Source organism: Schistocerca cancellata, chromosome 4 (genome assembly GCF_023864275.1).
Source record: "Schistocerca cancellata isolate TAMUIC-IGC-003103 chromosome 4, iqSchCanc2.1, whole genome shotgun sequence".
Lineage (NCBI taxonomy): Eukaryota > Metazoa > Arthropoda > Insecta > Orthoptera > Acrididae > Schistocerca > Schistocerca cancellata.
The window spans coordinates 241,308,360-241,333,023 of NC_064629.1; the positions used below are offsets into that span (position 1 = coordinate 241,308,360).

A 24,664-nucleotide genomic window follows, 5' to 3' on the forward strand; every position below is an offset into this window, starting at 1 on the left:
GAAATTTGTTAACATCGAGAATAGATTTAAGTGTCAGGAAGTCATTTCTGAAAGTATTTGTATGGAGTGTAGCCATCTATGGAAGTGAAACATGGACGGTAAATAGTTTGGACAAGAAGAGAATAGAAGCTTTCTAAATGTGGTGCTACAGAAGAATGCGAAAGATTAGATGGGTAGATCACATAACTAATGAGGAAGTATTGAATAGGATTGGGGAGAAGAGAAGTTTGTGGCACAACTTGACCAGAAGAAGGGATCGGTTGGTAGGACATGTTCTGAGGCATCAAGGGATCACGAATTTAGTATTGGAGGGCAGCGTGGAGAGTAAAAATTGTAGGGGGAGACCAAGAGATGAATACACTAAGCAGATTCAGAAGGATGTAGGTACTGGGAGATGAAGAAGCTTGCACAGGATAGAGTAGCATGGAGAGCTGCATCAAACCAGTCTCAGGACTGAAGACCACAACAACAACAACGTTGTCAACCGACCTGAGTAAAAACCCTAAGAGATTTAGGTCCTATGTAAAATCGGTACGTGGGTCAAAATCATGTATCCATTCTCTCAGCGACTACATCGGCACCGAAACGGAATATAACAGAGAGAAGGCCGAAATATTGAATTCGATCGTCCGAACTTGTTTCCTTCCTTGGTAGAGCACTTGCCCGCGAAAGGCAAAGGTCCCGAGTTCGAGTTTCGGTCCGGCACACAGTTTTAATCTGCCAGGAAGTTTCATATCAGCGCACACTCCGCTGCAGAGTGAAACTCTCCTTCTTGTTTCCCTCCTTTCAATAGTCGTACGAACATCGAAATGGCAGATATTGAGATAACCGATCGCGGAACTGAAAAGCAGCTACAATCGCTTAGTAGTGGAAAGGTGTCAGGACCAGATGAGAGACCTAGAAGATTATATAAAGACCATGCGAGAGAACTTGCTCCTCTCCCAGCAGTAAGTTATCGTAGATCGCTTGAGCAACGAAAGGTACCTAACGACTGGAAAAAAGCACAGGTCATTCCCGTTTTCAAGAAAGGCCGTAAGACAGATCCACACAATTATAGAGCTATATCGTTGACGTCAATCTGTTGTACAATTATGGAGCTTGTTTTATACTCAAGAATTATAACGTTTTTGGAAAGTAACCATCTACTCTATAAAAATCGACACGGATGCCGCAAACAGAGATCCTGCGAAACTCAGCTCGCTCTGTTCCTCCATGAGATCCACAGCGCAGTGGACAACGGCGTTCAGGTTGAAGGGTGATCCTTGATTTCAGTAAAGCCGTCTGTACACGGACCGTGCTGTCCAACGTTGACGTTGAGTGTGCCAACTTCAACTTGCTGCTGAACGCTCAGGAACGATACGACTTGTGTGTACGGTACGTGGGCACCAACGTGGTATACTAGATCGCAACGCACTCCAGCGGCAGTTTAAGGGATGTTTCTAGTTCGTAAATCACACTGTTTAATCAACGGGTGCGGGTAAAATTCCCACGTTAGCTCTATTAAAAAGCACATTTCCTCCATCGTCCACGAAAAGGAAAGTACCATGTCCAATCAATAAAGACACAGGCTTATAAAAGTTCCATTACAGTGCGGTACAAATTCGGAATACCTCTCCACATAAGATAAACATTATTTCATAATTCCCGCATTTTAGTAAAACCCTAAGGTCAGTCTTACTTGATCACTGTTCCTGCCCAGTAGCAGAATCTTCGCAACATGTGAATTACGAAGCGTAAAAGAAAAAGGAGCAAAATATCTTTATACAAGTAGCGCAAGCTGTCCTGTAGATCAAGCCAATCGAACAGTGTCACCCCTCAAAAAAAGGTGAACTTATATTTACATAACATAAAATATTATAGCATATACATTTATTAAACTAATAATAAAGTATCAGAACCTAATAAAAACGCGAATGTTAGGGAAAAAAATTGGAAGAGTTAAGACGCGAACCACCGTCTCAACAAAACCTCATTACTGGATAGAGACGCAACTCATTACGCTCAACCAACAACTTGATCGTTGTACTTAATCGTATTGTGTTACCCCATGCTAAAAACGTTAATCCTAGATAATTATGTAACTAACTGAAATTTAATTATAACAAATTGTACCAAGAACAATGCGTTTTGGGTGGATCTTCAGTGTGTCGCTGCCCTCAAACAGCCTACTCTCGCAAGTTACAATAACTCTTTTGCCACGAATATGATGTTTCTCATTATTTTATTGGAACGAATCACACAACTAACAACGGGTTTTCCGGTGATGCTCAATTTGCTGGTGCTCAGAAACGGCATATATACATATAGGCTTGAAATGAATGCCAATATGGCGCCTCATAACTCTGTACTGAACGGAGATGGCGTGCGTGTGACGTAGGTCGCGTTGTGCCATCTCATTCGTCAACGCTCAGACTCACGCTCGGAATGTCTGACCTGCCAGATATTGCTCTGCATGTTCGGAAAGTCTCCCGAACTTGCTATTCCACGCTATGACGTCAGAAACTCGGCACGCTCAACGCTCAGATGCACGGTCCGTGTGCCGACGGCTTAAGGCATTTGACACCGACCCGCATTGCCGTTTAATGAAAAAATACGAGCTTACGGAGTATCGGAGCAGTCTTGCGACTGGATTCAAGACTTTCTTGGAGAAAGAACTCAACACGTCGCTCTTAACGGAACTAAATCGACAGGTGTAAAGGTAATATCCGGAGTACCACAGGGAAGTGTGATAGGACCGTTGCTGTTTACAATATATATAAATGATCTAGTGGAAAGCGTCGGACGCTCTTTAAGGCTATTCGCAGGTGATGCAGTTATCTATACCAACGTAGCAACGCGAGAAGTTAATAAAAATTTGCAGTACGACCTGCAGAGGATGGATGAATGGTGCAGGCTCTGGCAGTTGACTCTGAACGTAAATAAATGTAACATATTGCGCATACATGGGAAAAGAAATCCGCTACTGTACAGCTACGTTACCGATTACAAACAACTGGAGACAGCGTCTGCCGTGAAATATCTGGGCGTAACTATTCAGAGCATGGAATGACCACATAAAACAGATTGTGGGAAAAGCAGATGCCAGACTCAGATTCATCGGAAGTACCTTAAGGAAATGTAACGCATCCACAAAAGAAGTGGCTTGTAAGCCGCTTGTTCACCCGATTCTTGAGTGTTGTTCATCTATCTGAGTTCCCTATCAGGTAAGACTGATAATGAAGATAGAGAAGATCCAACGAAGAGCGGCGCGGTTCGTCACGGGATCGTTTAGCTGACGAGAGAGCGTTACGGAGATGCTAAACTAACTTCAAAAAAATGGTTCAAATGGCTCTGAGCACTATGGGACTCAACTGCTGAGGTCATTAGTCCCCTAGAACTTAGAACTACTTAAATCTAACTAACCTAAAGACATCACAGACATCCAAGCCCGAGGCAGGATTCGAACCCGCGACCTTAGTGGTCTCGCGGTTCCAGACTGCAGCGCCTAGAACCGCACGGCCACTTCGGCCGGCAAACTAACTTCACTGGCAGACGTTACAAGAGACGCGTTGTGCATCACGCAGAGAGTTACCACTGAAATTTCGGGACAGCACTTTTCAGGAGGAGTCGGACAACATATTACTTCCCCCCCCCCCCCCACCCCACCACCCCCCACATACATTTCGCGTATTGACCACGAGGAGAAAATTCGAGAAATTAGAGCCAATACACATTCCTACCGACAATCATTCTTCCCACGCACTATTCGCGAGTGGAACAGGGTTGGAGGGATCAGATAGTGGTACCGAAAGTACCCTCCGCCACACACCATTAGGTGGCTTGCGGAGTGTGATGTAGGTGTAATCTGGATATTGCGGGGTTCCAGCAGCAGGCCAAGTGGACACCAACAATGAGGCTCCCTACAAATTCTTGTCAGGTTCTGATAAAGCTGCCTCGTACGGGTACGCAGCACCCCCATGTTCTCTACAGTGATCACTCTACATCTGACGCTCTTCATGTCACTTACATACCTTACCAGACATTGTAAAAACACTAAACACAAATAATACTAATGCCATTTAGTGTTCACTATCACTGCCACAGAGAACTGTAGCTCTTAACATTTACATACCCGCCGATGGTGTGCATGTGTACGAGGTTATACTGACATCCAACCATGTCTTCTCTGTGCTTCACTTTTTTTCAGGCAGTACATATTTATTTACGCTATTATTATTTTGTGTTGCAATTAATAAATCATTACGTTTTATTACATTTATGTCGAATCCAGGCACTAATTTGTAACTGACGAAAAGGAGGCGAGAAAATCAACTTTTTGCCAAATACCCTTACTGAAACAGCGACCGCGTCCTATCGACACTTTACTCAGTATAGGCTTTGTGTGTTTCCCATAATGAGTAGCTCATCATTTTCCAAAAATGAAGAACTAAAAGACGTAAGAAATTTGAAGTATTGTCAGAGTGGATTACTTTTTATTTTTCTCTGCCGATTAAAAACAACTGAATCAGTACTACACCTACGTTTATTATCGGAAGACAGCCATATGATGTGTCAAGCGAAAACAGTGACGGTATTGAGTATTTATTGGTAGGGACGACACAACATGTTATCTTGAATGGAAAGTCATCGAGAAATGCAAAAGTAGCTTCAGATGTGCCACAGGGTTAATCCGTTTGGCATCTTGTTGTACATAATGTATACTGATACCTGCCTGAATATATTATTGGTAACTCTCGACTTTTTGAAGATGTTTGTTAATAATATTTCAGACGAATGCAAAAATAGGCAATTAGCTTTAAATATTCAGAGTGTAAAACTGTGCACTTCACAAGACGAAATATAACTAGTGTTCTATGGCTAGAGTATCAGTTAGTCTCATTTAAGCAGTAGTGACACGAAATCGAACTATCGCATAGGCTCTGTCGTAGTTAAAGCACGGGGCAGATTTCGATTCATTGGTAGGATGCTAGGAAAATTCTGTCAGCCTAAAAAGAAGACAGCTTATAAAACTCTGGGTGACCCATCCTAAAATACCTATCAAGTGAGTGTAACTCGTACCAAACAGCACAAACAGAGTATATTGAACGTGTACAAAGAAGGGCAGCAGGAATGGTCGTAACCATTTCGACCCTTGTAAGAGCGTCACAGAGATATTGATATAACGGAACTGGCAGATACTTGAAGATAGACACAACTATCCCAAGAGAGACGCGTATTATCACACGGAACACCACTTACCAAGTTTCAACCAGTTTAAATACTTGAGAAATCCGGAAATATACTGCAACTCCCTATGTATTGGTCTCGCAGGTATCGCGGAGGGAAGATTTACCTAATAACAACCAGCACGGACGCATTTAAGAGAGAATTCTTTCCGCTCCCCATTTGTGAACTAAAGAGGAAGAAGCACTTAACAGTCATTTAAAAGGTATAGATCTACATGCAGCATTTCAAACAGGTTTAAATGTAAGCATGGAAGAGGAAGAAAACTTAACATATGATAGAATAAAACGTTTCTTCCGCTACTCACTTCACAGTATTTCGCAGAGTAAAGATGTTGACGTCGATGAAGGATGTAGAGGTGAAGTATAATAAAGAGCTACAGCAAAGCTCGTCTTTAACATTAGTCGTAGGAAAACTACTGCTTGCAGCTCACCTTACGAGATAAAGACAGGAAAACGGATGAGGTAGAAAATAACTCGAATTTTGAGGGAGAGAAAATAGCAAACGAAGTAACAGCAAGTTTGTAAACGGGGACAAATTCTCGAGGAACTGAAGCACGAGGAGGCGGAGTGTCGCGGATGGAGACATCCGATGGAAGGCGGTAATCAGAAAGCCGATATCGGAGAGAATGATATTACGAGCTGTCACCTTATTACTGCGGCATCCCGGAAGTTGGGCGGAGCGGCGGCGGCTGCTGCTGCCGCCATCGCCTCCAGCCACAGCGATAACATCGATTCAAAATGTTCATCCTCAATCGCCTGTTAATGCCCTTTACGTTGTCTGTATCTTCATTCCAACTCTATATCGCCTGATTAGGATATCTCAAAAGCTACCCTACCTCTGCTCCATATTCAGATGCATACAGGGTGTTCTTCCAAGGTGGTCCTCTCTCTCTCTCTTATATATATATATATATATATATATATATATATATATATATATATATATGGTTCAAATGGCTCTGAGCACTATGGGACTTAACATCTATGGTCATCAGTCCCCTAGAACTTAGAACTACTTAAACCTAACTAACCTAAGGGCAACACACAACACCCAGTCATCACGAGGCAGAGAAAATCCCTGACCCCGCCGGGAATCGAACCCGGGAACCCGGGCGCGGGAAGCGAGAACGCTACCGCACGACCACGAGCTGCGGGTTCGATTCCCGGCGGGGTCAGGGATTTTCTCTGCCTCGTGATGACTGGGTGTTGTGTGTTGTCCTTAGGTTAGTTAGGTTTAAGTAGTTCTAAGTTCTAGGGGACTGATGACCATAGATGTTAAGTCCCATAGTGCTCAGAGCCATTTGAACTATATATATATATATATATATATATATATATATATATATATATATATATATGAGAGAGAGAGAGAGAGAGAGAGAGAGAGAGAGGACCACCTTGGAAGAACGTCTGTATGCATCTGAATATGGAGCAGAGGAAACTTAGGGTAGCTTTTGAGATATATATATATCTCATCCGAGCGTTTAGTGCCCGTTTTATAATTCTTGTTTTGTATGTCTGTCTTACGACTCGACACTAATCGGATCTCCATTTTCCTCTCTCCTGTGCCTCTTCTTAATCCGCAGTAACTTCGCACATTTTTTAAATAAAACAAACGTTATTAACTTTCTACATCTTCATTCTTCAAGTTTGCTTATTTATTTCTCAACATAGTCATCCTGGCGACGAATACATTTCTCCCAACGAGAGACCACTTTGCTGATACCGTTAGTGTGCAATGTTTGACTTTGTTGACGGAGGCACAAAAATGGCTCTGAGCACTATGGGACTCAACTGCTGTGGTCATCAGTCCCCTAGAACTTAAAACTACTTAAACCTAACTAACCTAAGGACATAACACACATCCATACCCGAGGCAGGACTCGAACCTGCGACCGTAGCAGCAGCGCGGCTCTGGACTGGAGCGCCCAGAACCGCACGGCAACCGCGGCCGGCGACGGAGGCACAACCAAACCTCTGTTTAAATCGCTTCATCACTATCGAAGTGAAATCATCGAGGGTATTCTTTAAGTTTTGTAAACAGATGAAAATTGGATGGGTCCAAGTTGGGAGTGTATGGAGGATGATCGATGACAGTGAACCCAAAGCGTCGGATCGTTGCAGGTGTTTCAGCGCTCGTGTGTAGTCTGCCACTGTCATACTGAAAGAGAGGACGCTCCGTGTGTGGACCAACTCTGCAAGCTGTTTCTGACGCTCCAACACAGTTACATTGTACACCACTATGGTACACGCAACAATTCGGAGCCCTGTGGCGGGAAAAGTTTGCAAATACAGTATGTAGGCATTAAGAGGAAAGATATAGAATATTAATAATGTTTGTTTCATTTAAAAAGTTTTCACATAAAAAATTCGGGGCAGTACTTTCCAGCATGCCGTCGTAATTAAGAGGAGAAAATTAGTGTTTAACGTCCCATCGACAACGATGTCATTAGAGACAAAGTATAGGAGGATGGGGAAGGAAAGCAGTCGTGCCCGTTCGAAGGAACCATGCCAGCATTTGTCTTAAGCGATTTAGGGAAATCACGGAAAGTCTCAATCAGGATGGTCGGAAGCGTGTTTGAACCGTCGTCCTCCCGAATGTGACTACAGTGCGCTAACCACTGCACTACCTCGCTGCGTGGCCTCGTAATGATTCAGATACTAAAACGTGCATTCATACAATCATTATTCGGTGTCGAATAAATTTACTACATTTAGAATAATCTATCCTAATAATAAAACACCTGACGACTTAAAACTGAATATCAGGATTAGCTCATCTACATCTACATCTGCATGATTACTCTGTAATTCACATTTAAGTGCTTGGCAGAGGGTTCATCGAACCACAATCATACTATCTCTCTACCATTCCACTCCCGAACAGCGCGCGGGAAAAACGAACACCTAAACCTTTCTGTACGAGCTCTGATTTCTCTTATTTTATTTTGATGATCATTCCTACCTATGTAGGTTGGGCTCAACAAAATATTTTCGCATTCAGAAGAGAAAGTTGGTGACTGAAATTTCGTAAATAGATCTCGCCGCGACGAAAAACGTCTTTGCTTTAATGACTTCCATCCCAACTCGCGTATCATATCTGCCACACTCTCTCCCCTATTACGTGATAATACAAAATGAGCTGCCCTTTTATTGCACCCTTTCGATGTCCTCCGTCAATCCCACCTGCTAAGGATCCCACACCGCGCAGCAATATCCTAACAGAGGTCGAACGAGTGTAGTGTAAGCTGTCTCTTTAGTGGACTTGTTGCATCTTCTAAGTGTCCTGCCAATGAAACGTAACCTTTGGCTCGCCTTCCCCACAATATTATCTATGTGGTCTTTCCAACTGAAGTTGTTCGTAATTTTAACACCCAGGTACTTAGTTGAATTGAAAGCCGTCAGAATTGTACTATTTATCGAGTAATCGAATTCCAATGGATTTCTTTTGGAACTCATGTGGATCACGTCACACTTTTCGTTATTTAGCGTCAACTGCCACCTGCCACAACATACAGCAATCTTTTCTAAATCGCTTTGCAACTGATACTGGTCTTCGGATGACCTTACTAGACGGTAAATTACAGCATCATCTGCGAACAACCTAAGAGAACTGCTCAGATTGTCACCCAGGTCATTTACATAGATCAGGAACAGCAGAGGTCCCAGGACGCTTCCCTGGGGAACACCTGATATCACTTCCGTTTTACTCGATGATTTGCCGTCTATTACTACGAACTGCGACCTTCCTGACAGGAAATCACGAGTCCAGTCGCACAACTGAGACGATACCCCATAGGCCCGCAGCTTGATTAGAAGTCGCTTGTGAGGAACGGTGTCAAAAGCTTTCCGGAAATCTAGAAATACGGAATCAAATCTCAGTTTGAGTAGGTGTTCCATTTCACCGGACGCATCAGGAGCCATTTCTCCTCTGCTGTCCCAAGGGAACACAGCACCGGACGCCCTATTCTGTCCAGTTAACGAGCTCATCACAGTAAAGAGTTGATCGTCGGTAAAGCAGATGCCAGACAGATTCATTGGAAGAATCCTAAGGAAATGCAATCTGAAAACAAAGGAAGTAGGTTACAAAAAAATGGCTCTGAGCACTATGGGACTGAACTTCTGAGGTCATCAGTCCCCTAGAACTTAGAACTACTTAAACCTAACTAATCTAAGGACATCACACACATCCATGCCCGAGGCAAGATTTGAACCTGCGACCGTAGCGGTTGCGCGGTTCCAGACTATACCGCCTATAACCACTCGGCCACAACGGCCGGCGGAAGTAGGTTACAGTACGCTTCTTTGCCCACTGCTTGAATACAGCTCAGCAGTGTGGGATCCGTACCAGATAGGGTAGATAGAAGACATAGAGATGAGTCAACGGAGAGCAGCGCGCTTCGTCACAGGATCATTTAAAGCACTCCGTCATCAGGCCACATTTGGCCCATCGGGACCATCCGACCGACGTGTCATCCTCAGATGAGGATGCAGATAGGAGGGGCGTGTGGTCAGCACACCGCTCTCCCGGTCGTTACGATGATTTTCTTTGACCGGAACCGCTACTATTCGGTCGGGTAGCTCCTCAGTTGGCATCACGAGGCTGAGTGCACCCCGAAAAATGGCAACAGCACATGGCGGCCCGGATGGTCACCCATCCAAGTGCCGTCCACACCCGACAGCGCTTAACTTCGGTGATCTGACGGGAACCGGTGTATCCACTGCGGCAAGGCCGTTGCACAGGATCGTTTAGTAATCGCGAAAGCGTTACGGAGATGATATATAAACTCCAGTGGAAGACTCTGCAGGAGAGACGCTCACTAGCTCGGTACGGGCTTTTGTTGAAGTTTAGAGAACATACCTTCACCGAGGAGTCAAGCAGTATATTGCTCCCTCCTACGTATATCTCGCGAAGAGACCACGAGGATAAAATCAGAGAGATTAGAGCCCACACAGAGGCATACCGACACTCCTTCTTTCCACGAACAATACGAGACTGGAATAGAAGGGAGAACCGATAGAGGTACTCAAGGTACCCTCCGCCACACACCGTCAGGTGGCTTGCGGAGTATGGATGTAGATGTAGATGTAGATGTAAATGTAGAGGGTATTGACCCTTAACACGAGAAAGGTGCAAGTGCTTTTGCGCTAGGTTCTTACGTTTCGCGGACGGAAAACTCTGCTGCAATGTTGGCGAAGAAGTGAGCGGACACGAATGCGAGGTGTGGTGCGGGTATCGCCTGTCCCGGGCAGCCCGGCGGCCCGCGCTTTGACAAGAGCCGCGGCTGCCTCAGGTTACTGCCCGGCTTCCGCGCCGTCGGCCCAGCTCAGACCCACTCGCCGGCTGCCAATTCTTCTCAGCTCAACGCACGTCCTAACCTTCCCATTCTCTTCATCCCAGTTATCCCGATTTTTAAATTCCAGGAGCTTTCGGAACACGTGCTTCACAAAGCCCCGCCCTTAGCGCGTGCGCACTGCGTACCCTAAACATATATACTATGTGATCAAAAGTATCCGGACACCTGGCTGAAAATGACTTTACAAGTTCGTGGCGCCCACCTTCGGTAATGCTGGAATTCAATTTGATGTTGACCCACCCTTAGCCTTGATGACAGCTTCCACTCTCGTAGGCATACGTTCAATCAGATGCTGGAAGTTTCTTGGGGAATGGCAGCCCATCCTTCACGGAGTGCTGCACTGAGGAGAGGTATCGATGTCGGTCGGCGAGGCCTGGCACGAAGTCGGAGTTCCAAAACATTCCAAAGATGTTCTGTAGCATTCAGGTCAGGATGCTGTGCAGGCCAGTCCATTACAGGGATGTTATTGTCGTGTATTCACTCCGCCACAGGGCGTGCATTATGAACACGCGCTCGATAGCGTTGAAAGTTGCATTAGCTCCATACCTAAAAATCATTTACAACCGTTCGCTCGACGAAATATCCGTACCCAAAGAGTGGAAAGTTGCACAGGTCACACCAATATTCAAGAAAGATAAATTACAGGCCCACATCGTTAACGTCGATATGCAGCAGGATTTTAGAACATATATTGTGTTCGAACATTATGAATTTCCTCTAAGAAAACGGTCTATTGACACACAGGCAACATGGGTTGAGAAAACATCGTTCTTGTGAAACACAACTAGCTCTTTATTCACATGAACTGCTGAGTGCTATTGACAAGGGATTTCAGATCGGTTCCGTATTTCTGGATTTCCGGAAGGCTTTTGACACTGTACCACACAAGCGGCTCGTAGTGAAATTGCGTGCTTATGGAATACTGTCTCATTTTTGCGACTGGATCTGTGATTTCCTGTCAGAGAGGTTACAGTTAGTAGTAATTGATAGACAGTCATCGAATAAAACAGAAGTGATTTCTGGCGTTTACCAAGGTAGTGTTATAGGCCCTTTGCTCTTCCTTATCTATATAAACGATTTGGGAGACAATCTGAGCAGCCGTCTTCGGTTGTTTGCACACGTCGCTGTCGTTTATCGACTAATAAAGTCATCAGAAGGTCAAAACAAACTTCAAAACGATTTAGAAGAAGTATCGGAGTGGTGCGAAAAGTGCCAGTTGACCTTAAATAACGAAAAGTGTGAGGTAATCCACATAAGTGCTAGATGGAACTAGTTAAAATTCGGTTACACGATAAATCAGTCTACTCTAAAAGCCGTAAATTCAACTAAATACCTAGGTATTACAATTACGAACAACTTAAATTGGAAGGAACACACAGAAAATGTTGTGGGGAAGGCTAACCAAAGACTGCGTTTTATTGGCAGGACACTTAGGAAATGTAGCAGACCTACTAAGGAGACTGCCTACACTACGCTTGTCCGTCCTCTTTTAGAATAATGCTGCGCGGTGTGGGATCCTTACCAGATGGGACTGACAGAGTACATCCAAAAAGTTCAAAGAAAGACAGCACGTTTTGTATTATCGCGAAATATGGGAGAGAGTGTCACAGAAATGATACAGGATTTGGGGTGGTCATCATTAAAACAGAGGGGTTCTTCGTTGAGGTGGAATCTTCTCACGAAATTTCAATCCCCAACATTCTCCTCCGAATGCGAAAATATTTTGTTGACACCGACTTACATAGGGAGGGACGATCACCAAGATAAAATAAGGGAAATCAGAGCTCGTACGGAAAGATATAGGTGTTCATTCTTTCCGCGCGCTATACGAGATTGTAATAATAGAGAATTGTGAAGGTTGTTCGATGAACCCTCTACCAGGCACTCAAATGTGATTTGCAGATATCCAAGTAGATGTAGATGAATCGCCATTCCCGAATTGCTCTTCAACAGTGGGAAACAATAAAGTGCTTGAAACATCAGTGTAGGCCTGTGCTGTGATAGTACCACGTAAAACAACAAGGGGTGCAAGGCCCCTCCATGGAAAACATGACCACACCATAACACCACCGCCTCCGGATTTTATTGTTGGCACTACATACGCTGGCAGATGACGTTAACCGGGCATTCGAAATATCCACACCCTGCCATCGGATCGCCACATTGTGTACCGTGATTCGTCACTCCACACAACGTTTTTCCACTGTTCAATCGTCCAATGTTTACGCTCCTTACACTAAGCGAGGCGTCGTTTGGCATTTACTGGCGTGATGTGTGGCTTATGAGCAGCCGCTCGACCATGAAATCCAAGTTCTCTCACCTCCCGCCTAACTGTCGTAGTACTTGCAGTGGCTCCTAATGCAGTTTCGAATTCCTGTGTGATGGTCTGGATAGATGACTGCCTATCACACATTACGACCCTCTTCAACTGTCGGTGGTCTCTTTCAGTCAACAGACGAGGTCGGTCTGTACGCTTTTGTGCTGTACGTGTCCCTTCACATTTCCACTTCACTATCACATCGGAAACGGATGTTTAGGAGTGCGGAAATCTCGCGTACAGACGTATGACACGAGTGACACCCAATCACCTGACCACGTTCGAAGACCGTGAGTTCTTCAGAGCACGCCATTGTGCTCTCTCACGATGTCTAATGGCTAATGAGGTCACTGATATGGAGTAACTGGCAGTATGTGGCAGTAGAATGCACCTAATATGAGAAACTTATGATTTTGGCGGTGTCCGGATACTTTTGATCATATGGTGTATATCTACATCAATAGTCAGCAAGCCACTTTATAGTGTGTGGTGGAGGGTACTTTGTGCACCACTGTCCCTCGCCTCTTTCCCTGTACCAGTCGTGATGGTGCACAGGAAGAACGACTGTTGGTAATTCTTTGCGCGAGCTCGAATCTCTCTAAATTTAACTTCGTGCTCTTTTCACTAGGGCGAGGCGGTTGACTCTCGTAAGAAGTAAGCTGTTTGAATTTCAACACTAAACCATTCCATAATGCACAACGTCTCTCTTGTTGGGTTAGCATCTCAGTGGCGTTTACGGTATTACTAAAAGAACCTGTGACAAAACGTGCCGCTTTTCTTTGCAGACGCGAGTCCGACGGGAGGATCAAAGGAGTCATACGCCCCTCCGACGAACGATGTACTAAAACCATTCCTGTTTTTGTATGCATCAGTTTTCGAACATTTTAGTTATCTGTTGCAGCGCGGGATTAACGAGCGGTCTAAGGCGCTGCAGTCATGGACTGTGCGGCTGGTCCCGGCGGAGGTTCGAGTCCTCCCTCGGGCATGGGTGTGTGTGTTTGTCCTTAGGATAATTTAGGTTAAGTAGTGCGTAAACGTAGGGACTGATGGCCTTATCAGTTAAGTCCCATAATATTTCACACACATTTGAACATTTGAGTTATCTGTCGAAAAGTGACGTAGCATATTTACTATCTGGCAGGATATTATCACACAGAAATTCGGAACGGGGAAATTCGGAGCGGTGTGGCTGCCAGCAGTCCCCCGATCGTCATTGGCGGTTGCGGGCATGGTTTTCCGATTCGCGAAAGGCTGCAACACGGGAATCTGAAACCAGTAAGAAGCACAAATGGCCGTCAGCTAAACGTAGAATACAAATAAGATTAAGTTCAAAGGGAGACAGAAAGACGGAGCCGGGTCGGTTCCAGCATACACAGTCAGTCTAACAATTTTTGAGACTGTGTTAATGCAAAACACACAGACGCTAAGAGGGTGATTTTAATCGTTCAGGTGTTCTACACAGTGTCTCGCAACTCAAGTATAACACGCAGAACGTTCATACAACCATGTGCAACTGTCAGAAAAGTTCTTCTTTGGGATGTTGTTCAACTTGCGCTCAGAAGCTCACCATGACGAACCATCGGAGACTCATATTGCACTTTGCCATTTTGTTGTAGATTCATATTTGTAACACCAAGTCCTATCAAAACAGCCGCACATCTACTACTTAACAATGCCAGCTCCCTACTGACTGGTCGAATGCACGTCTCTTGTTTAAAGTTGATAGTTCAAGCTGCCATCGTCGTTACTGTGCTTACGTCGATTGTATAAGAGGAATAAAATTAGCCTCGGAACTCTTTGGACGGACCGTGTAAAGTTCGTAACGTATAGCTTTGCACTATGCTTAGGAGCGACTGTCAGGTTTTTTTTCTTTATTGTTATTTCATTCCCCGTCGCCTAATGTTGGCGGAGGGTGAGCTTCCAGCGGTACAAAATCCCATTAGTCACTCAAAGGCTTAAAAATATATGTAAAGACGCAACAAATATGATTAGAAGGTGAACAATTTTACAAATTCTTATAAAATTCATAAAAGATGAATGTTTTGATGGTATGCCCATTACATTAAACAGTCGATTTTCTTTGCTTTTTAAACGAGAATCAAAGAATTAACAGTTAAAGGTAAAAACAAAAATAAGTATTTGAAACAATTTGCGTAAACAATAAAGTCCTTTAAAAGGGTACACAACACTTTCACTAGAAAGTTAGGGTCATGCAATAGTTTTGGGCAGGCGAAACTTCAGGAGTTCTACCGGCTTGAAGGGTGTGGGTATAAATGTAAGGGTCCGATGTCCTGAAAGATCACCTGAATTGAATCCATGTGATTATTGACTCTGGGGATGTCTATAAGAAAATGTTTACCAGGAACAAGTTCGGTCTCTACATGATCTGAAGGGCAGTACATAGTGACACGTTGTTCAGATACCACAGGATCTACTTCGAGCAATTGTTGATCACGTCGTTTTACGGATGTAGGTTTTCGTCGACGTTTGCTGTGCTCATACTGCAAAAATTGAGTAAGCGGAGGTTAATAATAAAATATACAGTACGTCCTTCTCAGTTGTTTGACCTTTTCTGCCCACGTCCTGTTCCTAATCCATTACACATGGAAACATTTCTACGTCTTTCTTGCATCAACAGCGCCAGATTTCCACCTGGAGGCCGAAATCTTTTTCAGCATAAATGGGTTCCGCATAAACGCATTAGAATATCTACCAAGTATCGCTGTCGTACAATAATTACAGCCCACAGTGGACGTCTGTGAGTAGCTGCACTTTAATTATAACCAATCGGTACATCTACAGCGTTTTTTCGTGCCTCCTTGTGACTGACTGCATGCTCAGTTTGCCGCCATCTTCCAATTAGGATAGAAATTTTTTCTTGATACTGACGTAATGTATGTTGTGAGTGTAAAATAATTATTTACTTCTCTGCGTACAACCGTACGAATCGGTGGAGCAAGGAAAGTTACTTAACTTTCCAGTGGTAATGAGTGCATGTCAAGAAATGACGAGAATCGCGTGTATGTATCTTGACCGTTGCTTAGTATTTTACATTGTTTTTTCTGGTTCTAACAGGTTTCCTATGCAAAAACGCGAGATGTTAAAGCAATGGATCACCGTCACTAAACGCAAAGGCTTTACGGCCACAAGGGGCAGTTGTTTGGATGGACATAAGTTTTTGGAAGATTACCTGGTACCTCGAAAAGACATCTCAAATCAGAGGCAATCGCATTACAGTTTGCGTTTCCAAAGTATTTAATGCCAAAGAAACAGTAACCAATGCGACAGGTTAGAATAATAATGGAACACTCTACTGTATAAGCTCACGATCTAATGAACATTTTAGTAACTTTAAATTTTCGGTACACTAATAATGTACTTTTTTTCAACAAGGCAGTTTTTTACGAGATATTGTGCAGTCACTTACAAGGAAAGTGAAAAGGTTGCAGGAGAAAAGTAGGAGAAGAGAGAAGAAACACCATTCGATGAAAGAAATTATAAGTTTTCTGAACGAGAAAGGTCCTCTAACAGAGAAGCTACATGAATTCCTGAATCAAGAAATAGGTATTTATGTCGAATTAGTGAGTAATTTGCAGATATGGCTCTCGGGCGAGACGTCGGATGTCGTGAAATTTTGATAATATTTTATCTGCGCAACTGACCCACATTTTCGTTTGCTGCGAACAGGCTGCTGAGGCTGTGACAGAAGCATCCCTCAGAAATAAACGCGTAGGCGTGAATGCAAGAAATTCGGTGACCAGTGACGCAGATATCCTGATCGGTAGCGAGAGAGTCAAATACGGCACCTGTCGGACGATGAAATTACAGTTTCAACCCACGCGCAAAAGCTGTCAGGCGTATTGTGCGCCGCCGCCGGCCGTCTCTAACACCCTCTGCCGGAAGCCGCCTGCAGCTAAACGCGTCCGCCCCCGCTTGTGCCAATCCTTGCCCTTGTCATTCGAATATCTATTTTTGTCCGCCCCGGTAGCTGGGCAGTCAGCTCGGCTGATTACTAATAAAACGGGCCTGGGTTTGATAGCCGGCCCTGTCAAAGATTTTCTCCCCTCGGGGACAGGGTGACGTTGCCCTTACGTTCGTGTCGTCATAATTGACATTCCATTGTTGAGATACCTGTACGGGTACGTACCGAAAGCCAATTAAAAAAGATTGTGGCCACCACAGCCTCATCTCTTGTACGACCAACATTTCCTGTCTGTGCATTAAATGAATTCGCAGTTGCGAATGACAACCACCAGCTGTAGAATGGAATGACGACAATGAAAATTGGTGCCAGACGGGCACTCGAACCCGGATTTCCCGCTTATTGCGAGCGGTTCCTTACCATTTGGCTATCCGTGTACGGCCTACGGTCAGACCCAAACTCCCAAATTTCGTCAACCGTGCGTCTACAACCTGTACTCGTACATCCATTACGTATATTCCCGTACAGATCAGACGTTGTACTTGAAAGCCGCTTGTCCGGTATCGGCAGATAAATACGATATTGCAGTGCCTGTGTTATTCTGGTTACGATGCGAAGTTCCTTTGGAGATGCATCGTATTTATCTGCCGATACCGGGCACGCGACTTTCAAGTACAACATGTGATCTGTACAGGAATATACATAATGGATCTACGAGAACAGGTCGTAGACGCACGGTTGACGACATATTAAAGTTTGTGTCTGGCCGTAATTCGCGCACGGATAGCCACACGGTAAGGCAGCGCTCGCGATAATCTACATTCATTGTCGTGATTCCGTTCTACAGCTGATGGTTGTCCACATTCACAATTGCGAATTCATTTAGTGCCGCAGTTCCTGTTCCTTCGGACATGCATGCATGTCTAAAGGAACTTTGAATCATAATCGTCTGCATCTCGTGGTCGTGCGGTAGCGTTCTCGCTTCCCACGCCCGGTTTCCCGGGTTCGATTCCCGGCGGGGTCAGGGATTTTCTCTGCCTCGTGATGACTGGGTGTTGTGTGCTGTCCTTAGGTTAGTTAGGTTTAAGTAGCTCTAAGTTCTAGGGGACTGATGACCTCAGATGTTAAGTCCCATAGTGCTCAGAGCCATTTCAATCATAATCAGAATAACACAGGCACTACGATATCATATTTATCTGCCAATACCGGGAAAGCGACTTTCAAGTACAACGTCTAACCTGTACGGGAATATAAATAATGGATGTACGAGTTCAGGTCGTAAAGCATTGTCGACGACATATGGAAGTTTGAGTCTGGACATGTATGCGTGTCCAAAGGAACTTCGAATCGTAATCAGAATAACACAAGCAAAGCAATATCGTATTTCCTGTCTGTGGTCGCTGAGACTTTAACATGGACAGCACTGGAACCCGTGCTGTGCTAAGTTGGCATACTGTGTCCCTGTTCAGCAGGTTTACCGAGCTGCGAATTTCCACTGCTTATTTAATAATGCTATCCCAATACGAAGACGTCGACGAGAGAATTTTGGTGTTTTTGTTGCCCATATTGTGTCCTGTACTGAAACAATGATCGGCCCCTGCAGGTCTCTCTGGCTGGTCTAGATGTGTGCGTCGTCGATGTTCGATACATCTCTCCTCTACGGTGCGAGGAGTATGACATCCCGCAGCTGCAGAGAATCTCAGGCACAAAGTCTTCTTAAGCCAAGATCACCTTCCACTAGCCCAAAAGAGCTCTGAGTTTCGTTGGCGAAATGATGAAGACGCATTTAACTTCATGTTTCTTCAGCAATCTTCCTGTTTTCGAAGAAACACAGCCGACGTATGGCAAGACGACCATTCCTCTCCGTACTTCGCTTTCTTCCAGTTTCTCACTTTATCTAACACTCGGCGGGTGTGTATCCATTCTGTAAAAATACAATGCGGAGACAGCGTAGCTTATCGGATAAGCTGCCTGAATCTGACATGGTCCGTGTTGTATGCACCAACGTCCTAAGCACGCCACTTCGTTGTGTAGGGAGGTAACCCGTAAAAATAAGTGAGCGTGTGTAGGTTTATGGTAGACAGCGTGACTCAAGGCCTCCTCACTGACACGTCCACAAACGGTAGTTCACCGTTCTTCTCCATCTCCGTCGTAAACTTGATGTTAGAATAGAGAGAGTTTACGTGTTGCAAAAATGAATCCAGCGATGTAGTGCCGTGGGGCCAGAATATACATATCGCCACAAACACGTAGGTTTCAACTTGGCTGGGTGGAGTTCTCTTGCTTTATATCTTCTACAAAGAGATTGGCCACGATTCGTGACAAGGGACTACCCATTGTGACACCATCAGTGTGTTCAAAGTCTTGGTCATTGAATGAAAAGTAAGTCAAGGTGAGCTCTCCCGTTACCAATCAGGGCATCTCCGCTATTGGTCACAGGATTAGGTGCGTTATGCCTGTCTTTGAGTGGCATAAACAGGAGGCTTCGATCACACCCTCAGCAGTGTGTTGGCGCACCTAAAGATGTTGGTCAGCTGCGCCGGTAAAATGTTGCGGAAATTTCACGACGACATCCGGCGTCTCGTCCGTGAACCATATCTCAACTAATGAGTCGGGAAAGCTTCGAGCAATACAGTGTACAATTTTTTAAACATGGCGTGCAATCCAAGGAAAATAAATACACAACATACATTAAAATGTTTGCTATGACTGCGTACTTTTACTCCCCGAAGACATATGAATATTTACACACACTAATGCTTCTGCCTCATAAATCACTGAGTACTCGCTGGGCATCGACTGTGAACTGCGAACCGCGTTTCATAGGTAAAGTGTTTCGGTAGCAGCAGTGAATAATGTGGTGATGAAAAAATAATCTGGTTTCAATATTCTTGTTCATGCTTAATGTTTACGGTATTCATCGTTTTATGAATGTGAGAAAGGCAGATAGCTATATGAAGCAACATTACTGTGGATGTCTGTTTATATTCATAAAAAAAAACACTCTGAACTTACTGATTTTTTAAAAAAATACTTTATTAGTACAACACAAGATATTAATACAATTGAGAACAAGTATTATGATACAAGTAATTCATGAACAACAACATTATGTTATACACACTAACCCACCACCTTATTTAATTAGTGGGTCCTTTTATTATACATAACAAAGCAGCTTATACTAGTTGGTTAATGGCACTTGCTATGGACAGGGTTAATCCAACTATTTGACTACACTGGGTTATTCTAAGACTATCTCTACCCTGCAGCGTTCTGATTTTATTGGAACTCCACTTTGACACATGTGCAATTGTTACAGTGAAAGAAGAGAACACAATTTTCATGACCATACGGGAAGTGATTCTGGCTACTTAACACGTCCGACAATAAAAGCCTTAAATTAAGTAAAACAATCTGTACTCAACTGTTTATAAAAATGTTTAATTTTAAATAAAACCTAATACGTTTTTTTCTGATATAAAAGACAAGTTCACCAACAAAAAGTGCGTTAGATAGGCAAATAAGATCACTCCTTACCTATGAGGAAAATATCGTTTCGTTTTTGGGCGCTTTATACTTACGACATTAAGTTAGACTTCAGTGTCCATGTGCGTAAAACGAAATTGATAGTTCCTTGCTTTAATGTTAATATGGTTATTTTTACTATCATCGAGAAAGTAGATACTTCCGAATGAAAACGTGTGTTGCCTTTGGAACTGAAATGTCACTTTCAGTTTCATGCGTAGCTGCGACGTGGTGGCGCTGATAGTCGACGGCACGCTCTGTCGGCCGCAGGCCGACGTCCATCGTATAAAGATCACTGGACTCCGGACGGCAGCTGGCAAAGAGTGCCGCCCCAACATCTTCAAACTTGGTATCTATTTGTCTACAACATGGCGACCACGAAGTGGTACTAGAACGCCAAAGACAATACTTTCTGATTCTGCGACCCATGAGTGGATTACAATTGATGTTCTAGATTTCTCGAAAAGAACAAAATGAACATTACAAAAGCAGGTGAAAAAAATGGTGACACACACATTATATGATTTCAGAGTTCTCGTGTAAATCAGATACTGACCGACTACCTCCTGTCACTTTTTTTTTTTAACTCTTACGGGACTTAACTGCTAAGTTCATCAGTCCCTAAGCTTACACACTACTTAACCTAAATTATCCTAAGGACAAACACACACACACACACGCCCGAGGGAGGACTCGAACCTCCGCCGGGACCAGCCACACAGTCCGTGACTGCAGCGCCCTAGACCGCTCGGCTAATCCCGCGCGGCCCACTTATGCTTTGCTCACACATTCTCAAAATGGTTCAAATGGCTCTAAGCACTATGGGCTTAGCAGCTGAGGTCATTAATCCCCTAGGCTTAGAACTACTTAAACCTAACTAACCTAAGGACATCACACACATCCATGCCCGAAGCAGGATTCGAACCTGCGACCGTAGCAGCAGCGCGGTTCCGGACTGCCTAGCCACAGCGGCCAGCCATACATTCTCCTGTTCCGCCATAAGATAAAGCAGAAATCGTTAAAGTGTGTCAGTACATTTGCCAAACCTTTAATTAATTATGTGTGACTAGTACAAAACCTTACAAACAATGCAGATGCCTTGGAATAAAGGTTGTATCGTCTGTTCAGACATGCCACTACAAATGAATTCTAGAGATGCCTAGAGAAGACACCTGTACATTGTCAGGATGGTGTTGTGTAACCTGTACAGCGGCCGACCGGAGTGGCCGTGCGGTTCTAGGCGCTACAGTCTGGAGCCGAGCGACCGCTAGGTCGCAGGTTCGAATCCTGCCTCGGGCATGGATGTGTGTGATGTCCTTATGTTAGTTAGGTTTAAGTAGTTCTAAGTTCTAGGGGACTGATGACCTCAGAAGTTAAGTCGCATAGTGCTCAGAGCCATTTGAACCATTTGAACCAACCTGTACAGCATCTTTTGGCGCGAATACAACGTGATTAGTAACTTAACATTTATTGTTTCAGAATTACAGTCCTTTGTCCTCTCGTCGGCTTCGGCTGACGCCTCGTGCCAGTGACAGAGAGGAAGTCTGGTGACTCCTGTTATCAGTTTGGCTGGCAGGTCTGCTCTTCCAGCACTACAGTTGAAATCTTGCGGGTTGACTTCTCGCAGGCGAAGCAGTAGCGTGAGACTACGCCCCGCACTTTGCTACAGTGTCCTCGATCCTCGACCCCTCCTCGAAAGGTGGCGGTGACCCATCGGGATGTACTGTGCTGTCAGAGGTCCTATGGTTGGTTCATCCTCGCCCAACTGGACAGATAGGCTCTGACACCCGGAAGTGCCTACAGCGATGAACGGGACAGAGGCACCAGACTGCCCTCACACCCAACTGACGTTTATGATACTGTGATAAGGACCGTGATATATACTGGTGTTGCAAGACCCTCAGCATCGCAATCAGGGGTGTGGTAGGTAGCTAATGCGAAGTCCCACGAAAGATAGATCATGGATACTTGGATGCTGTCATCTCGGAAATGGCAAGCAGCATGTTTACAAGAAGTACTGGAACATCTAATACATGGATGTCATTACACTGTATTAATAATTTAATCGATTCCTTCAGTATGAACGCCATCGATCCTAATAACCAATTGATTACAGAGCAGGAGAACTGCAGTATCTATGGAGTCAAGTGGGAGGCAATGAAACAAAGCTCTGTTAGCTATGACCAAGTGTAGCCTGTTTCCTTAATAGTGGTCAGCAGTGTGTGTTCTGTTGGGTGTGCTTAACAATTTGTTACAGTTTATTAAGTGCTCTCTCAAAACTCAGGGAAGTGTTATTGCATCTGAGGTAGAGCTTGTTGCTGTACATAAGAAGAGCTAATGAATATTTCTCCCTCTCTCTCTCTCTCTCTCTCTCTCTCTCTCTCTCCTGTCGGTTAAATTTCGCTTCTGTAGCACGTTATCTTCGTGGTGTAGCAATTTTAATGCCCGGTAGTGTATATTATACCTGATGTGATGCATTGCATACAATAGTTTGCGTTTCTACTCAGTGTCGTATAGACAGTAGAGCAAATGTGACAGCGTATTTCTCTCAATAACATATTAATTATCGAAAAAATGGTGCTAATGGCTCTGAGCAATATGGGACTTAACATCTGAGGTCATCAGTCTCCTAGACTTAGAACCACTTAAACCTGACTAACCTAAGGACATCACAGACATCCATGCCCGAGGCAGGATTCGAACCTGCGACCGTAGCGGTAGCGCGGTTCCAGACTGAAGCGCCTAGAACCCCCCGGCCACAGTGGCCGGCTTAATTATCGACTTTTAAGAAAGATTAAATGTGTGTCTCGGCACAACATGTGGTCTATGTTGACAAAAGATACACAAGGACAAGGTGACCGCCGTAGCCAGCGACTCAGATAAGGCGACTCCCATAAGCGACGGCGCCACGTACGCGAAGTAAGCAGCGAGCGCACCGCAAAGTGCTGAGGCACGCCATCCTCCGCTGCGTCACGCCACGTGGCGTGATCCCGTGGTCGCCGGAGCGAGAGAAAGCTTTCCGCACAGTGACAACAATCCTGTGTACTAAACCTACATGTTTGAAACACACACGCCGACTTCCTCCGGTTTATCTCCATCTACATCTACATCTGCTTGGCTACTCTGAAAATCACACTTAACTGCCTGACAGAGGGTTCACCGAGCCACATTCGCAGTAATTCTACAGGAAGAAAAGTTTTTAAACCGACAAACTCTGGGAGGTTGTAGGGGACATTAAAACAAATATTCTTCCCTAATGTCATTTTCTTCCTATGATGATTATTTAAACCGGTGGAGGCCGTATTACGCTCTTTAGTTGTTAGAGGGCGTATTGCGCTCTTCAGTTGTAGGCAACTACTGTCCACCAGTGTAGTAGTGCATTGTCTCTGTTTACTAATGGAGCGATACACCTGGAGTGAGTACACTGATATGGTTGGTGCGTACTATGTGGCGCAGCACAACGGACGAGCTGCACAGCGGGTTTATCAACAACAATATCCTAATCGCCGTATCCCGCACCATACGACCTTTGCTGCTGTGTACCAACGTCTCCGTGGGGCCGGGTGATTTAGCAGATTACCTGGACAGGGACGCCGTTGCACGTAAAATGGGGCCCAATCAGACGAATGTAAGAGAAGTCCCTCGAGAGCAATTGTTACGTCCATTTCACTTACAGCGTGTCCGCAACCTGGAACCAGTTGATTATCCACCCAGAGCGCAGTTTTCGCAGTGGTACCTGAAACAGTGTGAAATGCATCCTACATTTCCACCGTCTGTGTTGTTTACCGATGAAGCAATTTTCGGGCGTGATGGAGTCTTCAACATGCACAATTCGCGTGTTTGGAGTGAGGATAACCCACATGCCACAGTTACTAGCGCTCATCCAGTGCGGTTCTTCATTAATGTGTGGGTCGGTATTGTTGGGGACTGTTTAATTGGGCCGTATCTGCTACCTACGCCATTAAATGGCAGGTACTGTTACAATTTTCTCGCCAGAGCAATGACAGAATTGCTGGAAGACGACCCGCTCCCTATAAGACAACGCATGTCGCTCCAAGATGACAGGGCGCCGACACATTTCAGTCGTCGTGTGCGTCGTTTCCTGGACCGAAGGTTCCCAGAAACGTGGATTAGCAGAGGTGGTCCTGTACCATGGCCTACTCGATCCCCAGATATGTCCCCTCTGGACTTTTTGTGTGGGGAGAGATGCGTAACATTGTTTACGCAACTCCTGGTCGCCCGGATAGCAGCAGCAGCAGCAGCAGCAGGAACAATTCAGGATACTCCTGGGGGTTTTGCCCGTGTCAGACAGAAC

At 44.7% G+C, this 24,664-nt stretch overlaps 1 pseudogene; it reads right to left on the bottom strand.

The window, feature by feature from the left end:
- Positions 1 to 9,847: 9,847 nt before the first annotated feature.
- LOC126185544 (5S ribosomal RNA) lies at positions 9,848 to 9,965 on the bottom strand (annotated as a pseudogene).
- Positions 9,966 to 24,664: the final 14,699 nt, after the last annotated feature.